This window comes from Ambystoma mexicanum, chromosome 2q, assembly GCF_040938575.1.
Source record: "Ambystoma mexicanum isolate Mex_15411 chromosome 2q, UKY_AmexF1_1, whole genome shotgun sequence".
NCBI lineage: Eukaryota > Metazoa > Chordata > Amphibia > Caudata > Ambystomatidae > Ambystoma > Ambystoma mexicanum.
The window spans coordinates 773,981,788-773,993,990 of NC_090924.1; positions in this window are offsets into that span (position 1 = coordinate 773,981,788).

Genomic DNA, 12,203 nt, shown 5'->3' on the forward strand with positions numbered 1-12,203 from the left:
CCCTTGTCCTGGACCGTGAAGGCGGAAACAGCATTCCAAAGCCTAAAGGGAAGTTTTTGTTCGGCTCCTGTTCTTGTCCAGCCCGACCAAACTAAAAGGTTTATTTTGGAAGCAGACGCCTCGGCCTCTGCAGTGGGAGCTGTGCTCCGGCAAGAGAGCAAAGGAGAAGAACACCCCATTGCATATCTCTCTAAAACTCTCACCGTTAGCCAAAGGAATTACTCAGTGATAGAGAGAGAGTTGTTGGCTATCAAGCTTGCATGTGAAGAGTGGAGGCATCTACTGCAGGGTGGGGTTAATCCATTTCTCATCAGGACAGATCATAAAAATCTCAAGGCTTTGCAGAATATGAAATGCGCCAATGCTCGCCAGGCAAGATGGGTGCACTTCTTTGCCCAATATGACTTTGAGATAACGTACATTCCAGGCAGTCAGAATGTTATCGCCGATGCCCTGTCCCGTCGCTATACTGCCACTGATTCCTCCATTCCCAACAAGGAAAGACTGTTTCCTAAACAGGTGTTTATTGCCTCCGCCGCATCATTCCTCTCGCAAGTCAAGTCGGCCACAGCCCGAGTTTCTCTACCTAACCTTACTTCACCCTGCTATCAGATGGAAATGAAAGAAGGGTTATGTTTTGTCAACAAAAAACTGTTTGTGCCTCAACTCAATTTACAGCACAAGGTCATGTCTTGGTGTCACGATCATTTTACCGTGGGTCATAGGGGAAGAAAGACCACAGAGGAACTGGTTCGGAGATCGTTCTTTTGGCCCAACATGTCCTCTGACATTAAGAAATACATTCAAGAATGTATCCAGTGTGCCTGCTGTAAGAATCGATATCTAAAGCCCATTGGTCTTTTGGAACAAACTCCTTTGCCCAAGACCCCCTGGGAACAGATCTCCACTGACTTCATCGTAGACCTTCCCGCTTCACGGGGACACACTTGTATCATGGTTACGGTGGACTCATTTACCAAATTGACTCATTTCTCCCCCTTCCCAGGATTACCATCGGCCTCTCAGATGGCCAAAGTGTTCGTGCGTGAGATCTTTCGTTTGCACGGACTACCCTTGAAAATCATCTCAGATCGGGGTAGTCAGTTTACCTCCAAATTTTGGACCGCCTTGTGTCAGAAACTGGGTAATGAAAGGGCATCGTCCTCGGGTTTCCATCCACAAACTAATGGACAGACGGAGAGATTGAATGCGACTCTTGAGCAATATCTTCGTTGTTACGTCAACTATACCCAAGACAACTGGTATGAATTACTACCCACAGCTGAGTTTGCCTATAATAATGCCACTCATTCTGCCACTGGTCTAAGTCCTTTCTTTTGTACGTTCGGGTTTCACCCGAGGACCATTTTACCTGTCTCGGCATCCGATACAGCCTGCCCCACCATTAATGATCGGCTACAGCAAATAGTGGCAGCTCATCGCACTGCCAAGGAAGCTTTGACTCAGGCTCGCAGTCACTACAAGCGGTATGCCGATCGGAAACGTACTGATGGACCTTCGATCGAAGTGGGTTCACAAGTTTGGTTGTCGACCAAGTACTTACCCAGATGGGTCCACCCTACCAAATTGTCTCCCAGATTCGTGGGTCCTTATACCGTGATCTCCAGGATTAATCGGGTGTCCTTCTGCCTCAAATTGCCCGAGTGTTTAAAAAGGGTTCATCCGGTGTTCCATTCTTCTTTGTTACGTTTGGCTCAGGAAAAGATTCCCACCTCCTCCCTGGTTCGCCCCCCTGGAGTGGGACGTTTGGAGGAGGAGGTTTATGAGGTTGAGGAGATCAAGGACTCTAGTTATCGCCGTGGGAGATTGGAGTTCCTGTTGTCCTGGAAGGGCTATCCTTCCTCTGAAGATTCCTGGGAGGCCTGCTCTGATGTGCACGCTCCTCGCCTGGTGAAGTCGTTCTTTCGGGCTCATCCTGGCAAGCCAGGCTTTGCCCGTATTGGGGGGGGGCATACTGTCATGCGCCCCTTTTTCACAAGGCATTGGTTTTGATGGAGGCTCGGCTGCCATTGAAATGTTCCGCCACGTTAAAGCCACAACGCCAGGCTGAGCGCTAGTCTTTCTCAAGATGGCCGCCGCCAGGGTTATCAGGGCTCCCACTCCGCGAGCAACTCACGTTGCAACTTAGCTCCTCACTGCTGGTTAATATGCTAGTGCTCTCGCTTGGCTCTGCTGAGCCCCTCTGTCCTGCCTTGGGCCTCTGCCCGTCCCTCTCGTTCCTCTGTTTCTCCCGTCCGTTCCCTTTCGGCGGACGGTCTTTCTTTCTCTGGCTCCCGTCTCTGTTCTCTCTGGCCCTCTGTGTCCGTTTTGCTTTTACGGATCCCGGCATTCTCCCGTCATTGTGCCTCCCTCTCCCTTGGTACTCACCTTAGGCTTTTCTCTGGGTTCTCGGACCTCATTTCTTCTCTTTCCCTTATCCGCCTCGCATGCAGGCAACTTCCATTCCATTGCGGGTGAAGTCCGCACCTACTACCTGGTTCTCATGGATACTCGAAGACCAACCTCTTCTTCTGAAAGTCATCTGGACTCCATTCTCCGGCATCAAGGAGGCTCAGGGTTTTTTGCCTACCTGGCTTTTTCCCCTCCGGTTATCGCGGATCCGGGGCCACTGGTTTCCGGTATTTTCCGACAACCATTTTGGCGTCGTTTCGCGGTAGACCATATTTGATAAAAAAGAAATCCTACGGCAAAGAAAGAAAGAAGAAGATTAAGAAGGTAATTTCTTCAGGTGAGGAGGAGGGGGAAGATTCCGATTTGGGAAGTGACCTAGACATTGCAGACAAACCGGAGATTTGTGACAGTATCGACATGAGACTTCCCAATGCAGCCATCGGAAGAGAACTCCACATAACTCCAACGATAGATGAACTCATTGTGGACCTCACAGGAGCAACAATATTCAGCAAGCTTGACCTCAGATCTGGCTATCACCAACTCAGATTAGCCAAAGTGTCGAGATACATCACTACATTCTCCTCTCACCTTGGTCTGAGAAGGTACAAACGGCTAAACTTCGGGATATCGTCAGCCGCGGAGGTATTCCAACACGAAATCCGCAAAGTTCTCACCGGCCTAGAGGGAACAACGAACATCAGCGACGACATTCTTGTGTACGCATCCAATGAAAAAGAGCACCACAAACGCCTGGCAGCAGTCCTAGGCAGATTGGAAGAAGCCGGTTTGACACTAAACGCAGAAAAGTGTGAGTTCGCAAAGGAAGAATTATGTTTCTTCGGATATATATTCAACGCACAAGGAGTGTCGCCAGACCCCTCCAAAGTAAACAACATAAAGAACACCAAAGCCCCTCAATCTGCCACTGAGGTGAGGAGTTTCATGGGGATGGCGACATACTGCGCGAGGTTCATTCCAGACCTTGCCAGTATCGCAAGCCCACTCCGGGAACTAACAAAGAAGGATCAGAAGTGGGAGTGGACACCTGTCCACCAACAAGCATTCCAACAAATCAAGGACACCTTATCGGCCTCCCCAACCATGGCATTCTTTGACATAGAAAGGCACACTGAACTTCTTGTCGATGCCAGCCCAGTCGGCCTAGGGGCAGTATTAACCCAAACAGACAATGAAGGCACTGTGTACCCCATCGCGTTTGCCAGTCGGGCACTCACCAAACCTGAGCAGAACTATGCCCACATAGAGAAGGAAGCCCTCGCTATCCTGTGGGGATGCCGACATTTTAAAGTATACCTGCTAGGAAAGCAAGCAAAAGTATTCTCGGACCACAAGACCCTGATCCCAATATTCCGAGGATCGGCTCCTCACCCACCAGCACACATTGAAAAATGGATGCTGCAGCTGCAGCCCTACAATATAGAAGTGGACTACCGCCCAGGGACGGACAACCCAGCCGATTACCTGTCCCGTCACCCGCGACCCGCCACTGATGGAGAACAATGCCACGCGAAAGAGACAGATGAACTTGTATGCCATGTAGTCGCCTGCGCCCCACCACGGGCCCTGACCCTACATGAAGTAGCAAGCGAGACAGAAGAAGACACCATCCTGATGCAAACTACCACTGCCATCCAGTCAGGTAACTGGAAGAACTACCTCACATCCATGGCCCAACGTACCACGTCTGCTCAAGCCAAACTTCGAGCACTATTCGGGATCCGACATGAGCTCTCAGTTGCCTCCGAAGGAATACTCCTCAAAGGCCACCGGATCGTGCTACCCGCATTACTAGAGGAGAGAGCCCTCAAGCTAGCCCACAGCAGACATCAGGGTATTGTCAAAACAACGGCATACTTAAAGTCCAGAATGTGGATGCCCAACATACAACAACGAGTAGTGGAGCTGGTGGAGTCCTGCGCAGCCTGCCAAGCCTCCAGGAGGACAGAGAACCCAGAACCCATCGTCAGCGTCCCAAGAAGCAGCAAGCGGTGGGAGGCAGTCAGCATGGACCACTGTACTATTGCCAGCGAAGGGTACCTACTCGTTGTGATTGATGAGTTCAGCAGGTATCCTGAGGTAGAACACTTGGCATCCACCAACACGGAGACAACGATCCTCACGCTGGAAAAGATCTTTGCAACACATGGGATCCCGACAAAAGTCAAGAGCGACAACGGACCATTGTTCACCAGCCAAGAGCTGCGCACATTTTTCAAGGATATAAACGTAAGACACAAGCGGATCATCCCAAGATGGCCCCAAGCAAACGGTGAAGTCGAGAGGTTCATGGGGTCACTCAATAAAGTCATCCGCATTGCCAAAGAACGAGGACATCCGTGGCTGAAGGCAGTATATCGGTTCCTGAGGACCCACAGGCAAACTCCACACTCCTCCACAGGCATCAGCCCTGCTGCCCTCATGTTTGGGGTACCCACACAGGCAGAGCTCCCCATACACCCACAATGGGTAGCCCCTGAACCTGACATCCCAGCCATAGACGCCATGAGACTGAGGCGAAATGAGCAAGAGAGCATTACCAGGCGAGCCAACCACCGAGATCTAACACCAGGAGACACCGTCATCGTCAAGAACCGGGCGACGCCCAAGAAGATGTCCCTCAATTTTGAATTCCAACAGTGGACAGTCAGTGCCGCAAACCACAGCATGATTACCGCCACCCGAGGAAGTGAAACAGTGACAAGGAATGTGTCACACTTCAGGAAAGTACCACCGGAACTATGGGAAGAGAGCCCGGTGTCCCCAGGAGGAGGGTCGCCGACACCTTGCACGCCCCGAGACCAAATGACACCCAGAACCTATGCCACACCAAGAGAGCCAGAGGCACCCCACCAGCAAGAAGATAGGACTGAACCCGAGCCCCCAGTGGCGGACAAGCTGGAGAGGGGAAATCCCTGATACCTCCTGCGAGAGAGGCCCAGACCGTTGTCCCGCCTCCAGGGATACGTGGTGGACGGAGTCTACCTACAGAAAACCCGGCCAAGATGAAGTCAGAGTTGTTTGGAGAGTACGGTACCCGTTATAATATGTTTGTTGTTAACTGTTGTGTAAACACCTCCAAGTTGGAGAGGAATGTGGTGTCACGTGCCCAGATACTTCCGGGTCACGTGACACCCGGAAATAAAGGAATCACCGGAACTGGCGTTAGAACGCCAGTCCGGGTTTATGCACCATAATGAGTGGTCGCGTCTTTCTTTTTCCCGCACCGCGAAGCGCCGCGCACCAAGCCAGGCCTGCACATGAGGTCCGGCCCTGCATGTTACCCGAGGCCCGATATCACAGGTATTGCAGACATAAAACACATATCAACACACTCTAAACACAGTCAGCGGGTTACAGACATGGTTGGCGAACCGCCGTTGGAATGTTGGCCGTTATACCACATTTTACAAGACCCTTTATTAACCTGGGGTAAGTGGAACTTCCACCACTGAATGATGCCATTACTAGCTGCTGGCACCATGCCTACAAACTACGGGAGCACAGCTTCACATCCACTTAACTGGGACCACTTTAAGCACATAATCTACATGCAGGCTCACAGCATCTAAACACATGTTTACTGCGTCTTCTCCGAGCACTTGCAGGACTGCAGGAGACCAGTTCACCTTGCATCAGTATCCGTTCAGGATAGTCACTACCACGGATACAGGCCCAGCACCCTGCCACTTGTGTGCGCCCTCTGCTGACAGCTTCCTGTTTGGGGGAGAGAACTAAGAAGCAAGTGGCCCCAATGCCCTGCCACTTGTGTCATCCTGCCTGCCCTGCAAGTGGCCCTGACAACCGCCACCAGAAAGAAGGTTAACGAACAAGTGAGGGTTGCAGCTCTGCACGAGTGCTTGTGGGCCCTCCTGTGCCACCACAGTAAAGTGACACTCCTGCCTGGGGGAGCGTGGCCAAGAAGAGGGGGTGAGTAACACGCTATAACCCCATGCTACCCGCGGCTTGCTGCCTGCCCCAACATCAAGGGACTAAGCTGATGTGGCCCCTGGTGCTCCCAAGTGCGCTTTGCCGGCCTTTGAACTGTACCATCAATGGATGTTCTGTGGCCCCTTTGAAAATGTTATTGGGAGGACTGCCCTTGCGAGTATCCCCAGGATGAATTTTTCTGACCTTGGTTGTAGTTTGAGGACTGTCGGGAGTTTTGTCTTCTAAAATGGCATATATTAAAACCGCCTCTCTGCACAAAGGGTTTGTTTGTGAGTTGTCCCAGGGATTTGAAGGTGTGATATTCCTCTTTAGCACTGTTCAGTGCATCCTTGACCGCTTTACCAAATAAGGCATTCAGGTCAATTGGCATATTCAAAAGGGTGGCTCGGGTTTCCAGCTTAAAACCTGATTGACGTAGCCATGCATGGTGTTTGAGCAACAATATGCCGTGCATTGTCTCCTGCGTCCAGATTGTTCTTTAGGATGCAGCTTGTCACCCGTTTACCTTCAGCTACTGTTTGCAAAATCTGTGTCTTTAGGGGCTCTGGGGCTCAGTCTATCTATTTTGAGATCTCATCCCACTTGTAGCAATTATAACTCGCCAGAAGTGTAGCGTTGTTGGCTATACTCACTTGGTAAGCAGCTGAGGGAGCTACTTTTCTGCCTAGGGTGTAAATCCTTTTGCTCTCATTGTCAGGAGGGGCTTCAGCATAGGCTAAAAGTGTGCCCGCCCTGTTCCTTGTGGTGGTCACTACTAGAGAGTCAGGCTTTAGCTGCCTCCCTGATGTACAATGGGTCTGACTGGGCTGGTCTAACATCTTCTCAATGTGAGAGCTGACTGTCTGTGTCGGATTGGGGGTAAGTAGAGACAGCTGAATGCTCCTTTGGACAGATTGGAGCAGTGGAATGAACTGTGCTGCAGATCTCTTATCCCCGAGGATGTCCTCTACAAAGTCATTATCGACTTGTGCCTCCTGAGTATCAATTTTAAAGTGTTCTGCAGCTCTTAAAAAGAAGATCATTATACTGCAGCTGGTTATCCACAGGGGAATCAGCCACTGATTGTTCACTGTGGTCTGGAGATTGAATGATGTATACATCATCCTCGTCATCATAGTTTTGGTCTGTATCCTGCGTGTCTCCTTGGTCTGCTAATGAGCCAGGGTTTTGCGAACCTGTAGTGTCATAACAGTATAGGTCATCAGACATGTCTTGATAGGTAAAGGTACTAGTTTGTGCTGCGTCCAGGCGGGCACTTTTGGCGTCTGGCTGCTTCTTAGCTGCTTTGCCTTGAGGGGGCCCCCTGGAGGTTGGTAAGTTGATCTGGGTGTTGATAAAAAAAATGAACATAACTAGACATTCTCCTCATGACCCTATCAAATTGTTCTGGGGTCCATTGGGAGGAGTTTGGTTAAACTGCCGGAGCAAGCGCAGGGAAATGCTCTTGAGCGGGGGCTGTTTGTGGTGCATTGCCCCTGAGTGAGTGTCCATAGGGGCAGAGTGTTTCGTATCCTTTGAAACCTGTGATGAGGGTAGGGGCTGTCGAATATTGAGTTTTTCGATGGCTTTGCTTGGAGGAGAGTGTCTGAGACATCTTTTTTAATGAGTTCACCAATTTTCGAATTTTTATCAGGGGCAGTCAACACGTCTTTCAACGATATTCGCTGGAACCAGAGGACTTTCCTGTTTTGCTTGCAGTGTCAGAAACTGACTTCTGTGTCTATTTCGGGGGCCTGTCATGTGGTGAACGTGATGGCCCAGAGGACAGGTATTTTTCAGACCTTCCTTTCAACACTGCGTGTGGCTGATCGGTCGACGCTGCGGTCGCCTTTCAGCCATGGGGTTCGGGGTGTTTAGTGTGGCGTGCAGCAAGGGTGCCCGAGCCACCGGGTGTCGTCTCCATAGCAGAACCGCCGGCCTGCCTGTTGGAGTCGGGGGGCTCGCATGCAGGAATCCATCAGGTCCCGATCGCCCTCAGCGTCACTTAGGACACTGATGCTACCATCGCTGGAGGCGCCCTCAACGTCCATGGCAGTCTGGGCCTGCATGGCGTGGTGGGCCCAACTTTTTCTTTTACGGTCCTTAAAGGTTTTTGGCAGAAACAGTCTGCAGGACTTGCACTGTTTTTCGGACTGATCCCTAGGAAGGCAGAGGTTACAAACACTGTGCGAGTTCTTCCAGGGAAGCTTCCTGTTACAGGAAGGACAGAATTTAAATGGTGTGTTTTCCATAGTGTGGAAAGATGGCAACCTGGCGGGAAAAAAGGAAGTATAGGGAATAGGCATTCTCTAAATGAGATGAATTATGACCTCCCCCAACTCTCCCTACTGTGAGAAACCAGAAGTGCCTCACCCCCCAGTCCCCAGGGGACTGTCATCCAGGTGGCCAGGACATGGCATTCGCTTTTGGATCCAGTTCCTGGGGGGTGGACCTATGCGGGAGGATAACCTGGACGGGGCTGGGGGGATCATCGGGGAGTGGGAGAGGAACACCAGAGAGCAAGATGCGGTAGCTCCTTCCCTGTCACATCTTTACCCTCTCCTAACCGGTAGGATACTTGGGAACTCAACCCTCCCAACATGAACACTTTCTCACAACAGTTCACTATGAGCAAAAAATGGACTAACACCGGAGCCATAAACCTGACATGTCCCAATACAATGGACAAGCAAGGTCAGGCAATTACTGACCATTACACACACCAGACTTCCATCACACTTCCTGACACGGATAAAAGGCCGGAGCACGAAAGCACACTCTGAGCAAGGCAAAGCACACGAGGAAGCAGTAGTTCCAAGATAGCAGTTTAAGACAAGGTGGATTGCAGTTTCAGACAAGGCGGAAGACGGCAAGACAGAAGAGGAGTGTAAGGAGGGAAATACCCATGACCTTTTCACTGACAAACTGCATCTTCCAAGAGCCTTCAAAAGTAGAAAGCATGATTCTCAAGATGGCTGCCGTCTGTTAGACACCGCAGCTCCCGACCCCCCGCATCTGCGTAGACCCCCTCGGCAGCAAAGCAGACATTTGGCAGCACCTTGCCCTCCCCGGCACGTTGGTTTTGCGGCGTAGTGGTTGGGTCCCAGTTTGACCTGAATCAGCTGGGATATCGATTCAGAGGGGCCCGGCTGGAGCGTCCAGGCCTGCATCACCGTGCGGGAATCACCCGAAGCACAACGGCCCAGTGGGCATTAGAGCTGAGAAGGAATCGCCTCTGGGGGCTTGGGAGACCCCCGCGGAGGACCCCGTCGGACTGCTCCTGGACCATCTTAACAGGTACGCGTCCCCCAGGCATCAGCGGCAGCACCCCCATCCGGACTCAGCGCTCACAGCCAACCTGGGGCCCTCAGGGAGCGCAGCCTGAGAAGCCAGCACGACAGCCCAGAGGAGCTTGCGGCCCCATGCCTTTGCTCCCCCGCCAGCTCCCACCGTAGCCTGAGTCCGGGCACCACCCCCATCCAGCCTCAGCGATCACCGCCGGCCGAGGGTTCGTGGGGAGCGCAGCCAGGGAGGGCACCACCAGCGGCGCAGCCTGGAGGAACTCGCGGCCCTGTGCCGCTGCTTCCCGCTAGCTCCCATCGTGGCCCGACTCCATGCGCACGGACATCCGTGAGACTTCAGTGACGGGGGGACACCGGAGGAAGGGGCCCGGGAACTTTGGGGCCTTCGAGGAATATTTGGCCCGGACGACCTCCGGCCCCCCCCTCTCCTTGATCATCAACTCTCCGGACAGCCCGGGGAGACCGGTTAGGCATCAGACAGGAGGACCTTAGTTTGCTGGAGCTGATCTGTGCCGACGCCGGGCGTCGGAGCACTGAGGGGTGAGTCCTCACCACAGAAGCACCACCAGGACCCCATCCTGCAGGAAGAGTGTAAGGGCCATGGGAGCCCTGGTGCGGTGCTGGGCCTGGGGGGGCTGAATCCTAGAGATATCGGTACTGCATCAGGTGCAGCCTTCAGCCCCCTCCCCACGCTGACCAATGCGGCGGGAAGGAGCCGCGCAGTGGCACTGCCTCAACCGGGGGTCCCCCTGCACCCTTGCTGTTACACTGCCTCCTCATGGGGGGTTGATAAGACTCGGGGGACCCGGGGCCCGGCGCCTGGTGTAGCGTGCACTAAGACATTGTGAAGGGTGCATAACTGGATGCGGTCGCTCCCCTGCCTCTGCCCTTCATAACACCACCTAAGCGGTCGGGCATTTGGCTGATCCTGGGCCCCCGATCCGTGGCTCAACATGTCCAGAAATAGAGTGAAGGACCCGCCCAGGCCCCTAAAGCTGCAGGGAAGACCCAAGATAACTCCCTGACCAGAATCTAGGCCAGGGACCCCGAATTAGAGGGGGACCACCAGGTGGGCGACTGGCTGAGTGAACAGGGAGCTGCTCTTACACAGGACCAACGAGAAAGACACTCACCCACTCAGATTTAAAATTATTCCTTGGAGAGGCGGTAGACAGAATAACGGCAGCCTATCAGAAGCAGATGGACACATTGTGGGAAGACCTAGCCGAAGAGATAAGGGAGATTAAGCGAGACATTAACAAGGTGGAAGAAAGGGTGGACACTAATGAGCGGGCCATCCAGGAGCTAACTGAAGACGCGAGGGAAACGGAGAATCTCCTGGAAACTCTGGCACAGGCCACTCAGAACCCCGAACTACGGGCTGAAGAACTAGAGAATCGCTCGAGAAGAATCAACATCCAGGTCAAGGCGCTACCATAGTCTGTCCAGTCCCAAGACCTCGCTCAAGCCCACACAACGATTTTCATGGATCTCCTAGACATGAGCCCAGGCATGTACCTACAATTTGACAGAATCCATAGAGTGGGACCTCCTCGGGCAGAGCCAGGGAGCAGGACTCGCAACGTTCTAGTGGCCATAGTTATGTCGCAAAAGAAAAGATTCTGGAGATGGCGAGAAAGGCAGGCCACATATCGTATAATGGCTCCGAGATAGCTCTTTATCAAGACCTGTCGCAAATAACCCTGAACAAAAGAAGGCGGATGGGCCCGGTCCTGAAACACCTGTGAGAGAAACAAATCAAATATAGGTGGACCCGGGATTCTATAGATTTTATAAACATCTGTACGAAGACGCAGGAGAGACCACAGCGCAGGAGATACAGGAAACGCTGGAAGATATTGGCTTACCAAAACTGAGTGAGGAAGAAAGAGAGAATCTGGACGCCCCCATAACTCTAGAGGAATTAGAGACAGTGGTGTTGCACCTGCCTACGTGCAAGGCCCCGGGGATGGATGGCCTCCCCAGTGAATTCTACAAAACATATAGGCAGGAAGTGCTCCCCCCACTGCTGGCAATGTTAAACTAGGCCTTTGAGAAGGGGAGTCTGCCGGAATCCCTAAGGGAGGCGATAATCATCTAGCTTATTAAACCCGACAAGTCAAGCACGGATTGCGGGTCGTACAGACCCCTATCTATGTTAAATCAGGGTATCAAAATCCTAACGACAGTGTTGGTTAACCGATTGAAAAAGGTGATTACCAAACTCATACACCCTGACCAAACGGGTTACGTCCCAGGCAGGAGCATAAACACAGAAGGCTGCACCATGTCATAGAACAGGCAAAGAACGACCCTAGCGAAACAGCAATAGTCTCACTAGACGCAGTGAAAGCCTTCGACTCGGTAAGGTGGCCATGGATGCTGGCGGCCCTGAAAGAGTATGGGATGGGACGAGGGTACCTGCGATGGGTGAAAATGGTGTGCAGCTCCCCAATAGCCAGGGTCAAAACGGGGGCGATAATATCGGACAAATGGCAGCTCAGCAGAGGCACGAGACAGGGATGCCCATGGTCCCCG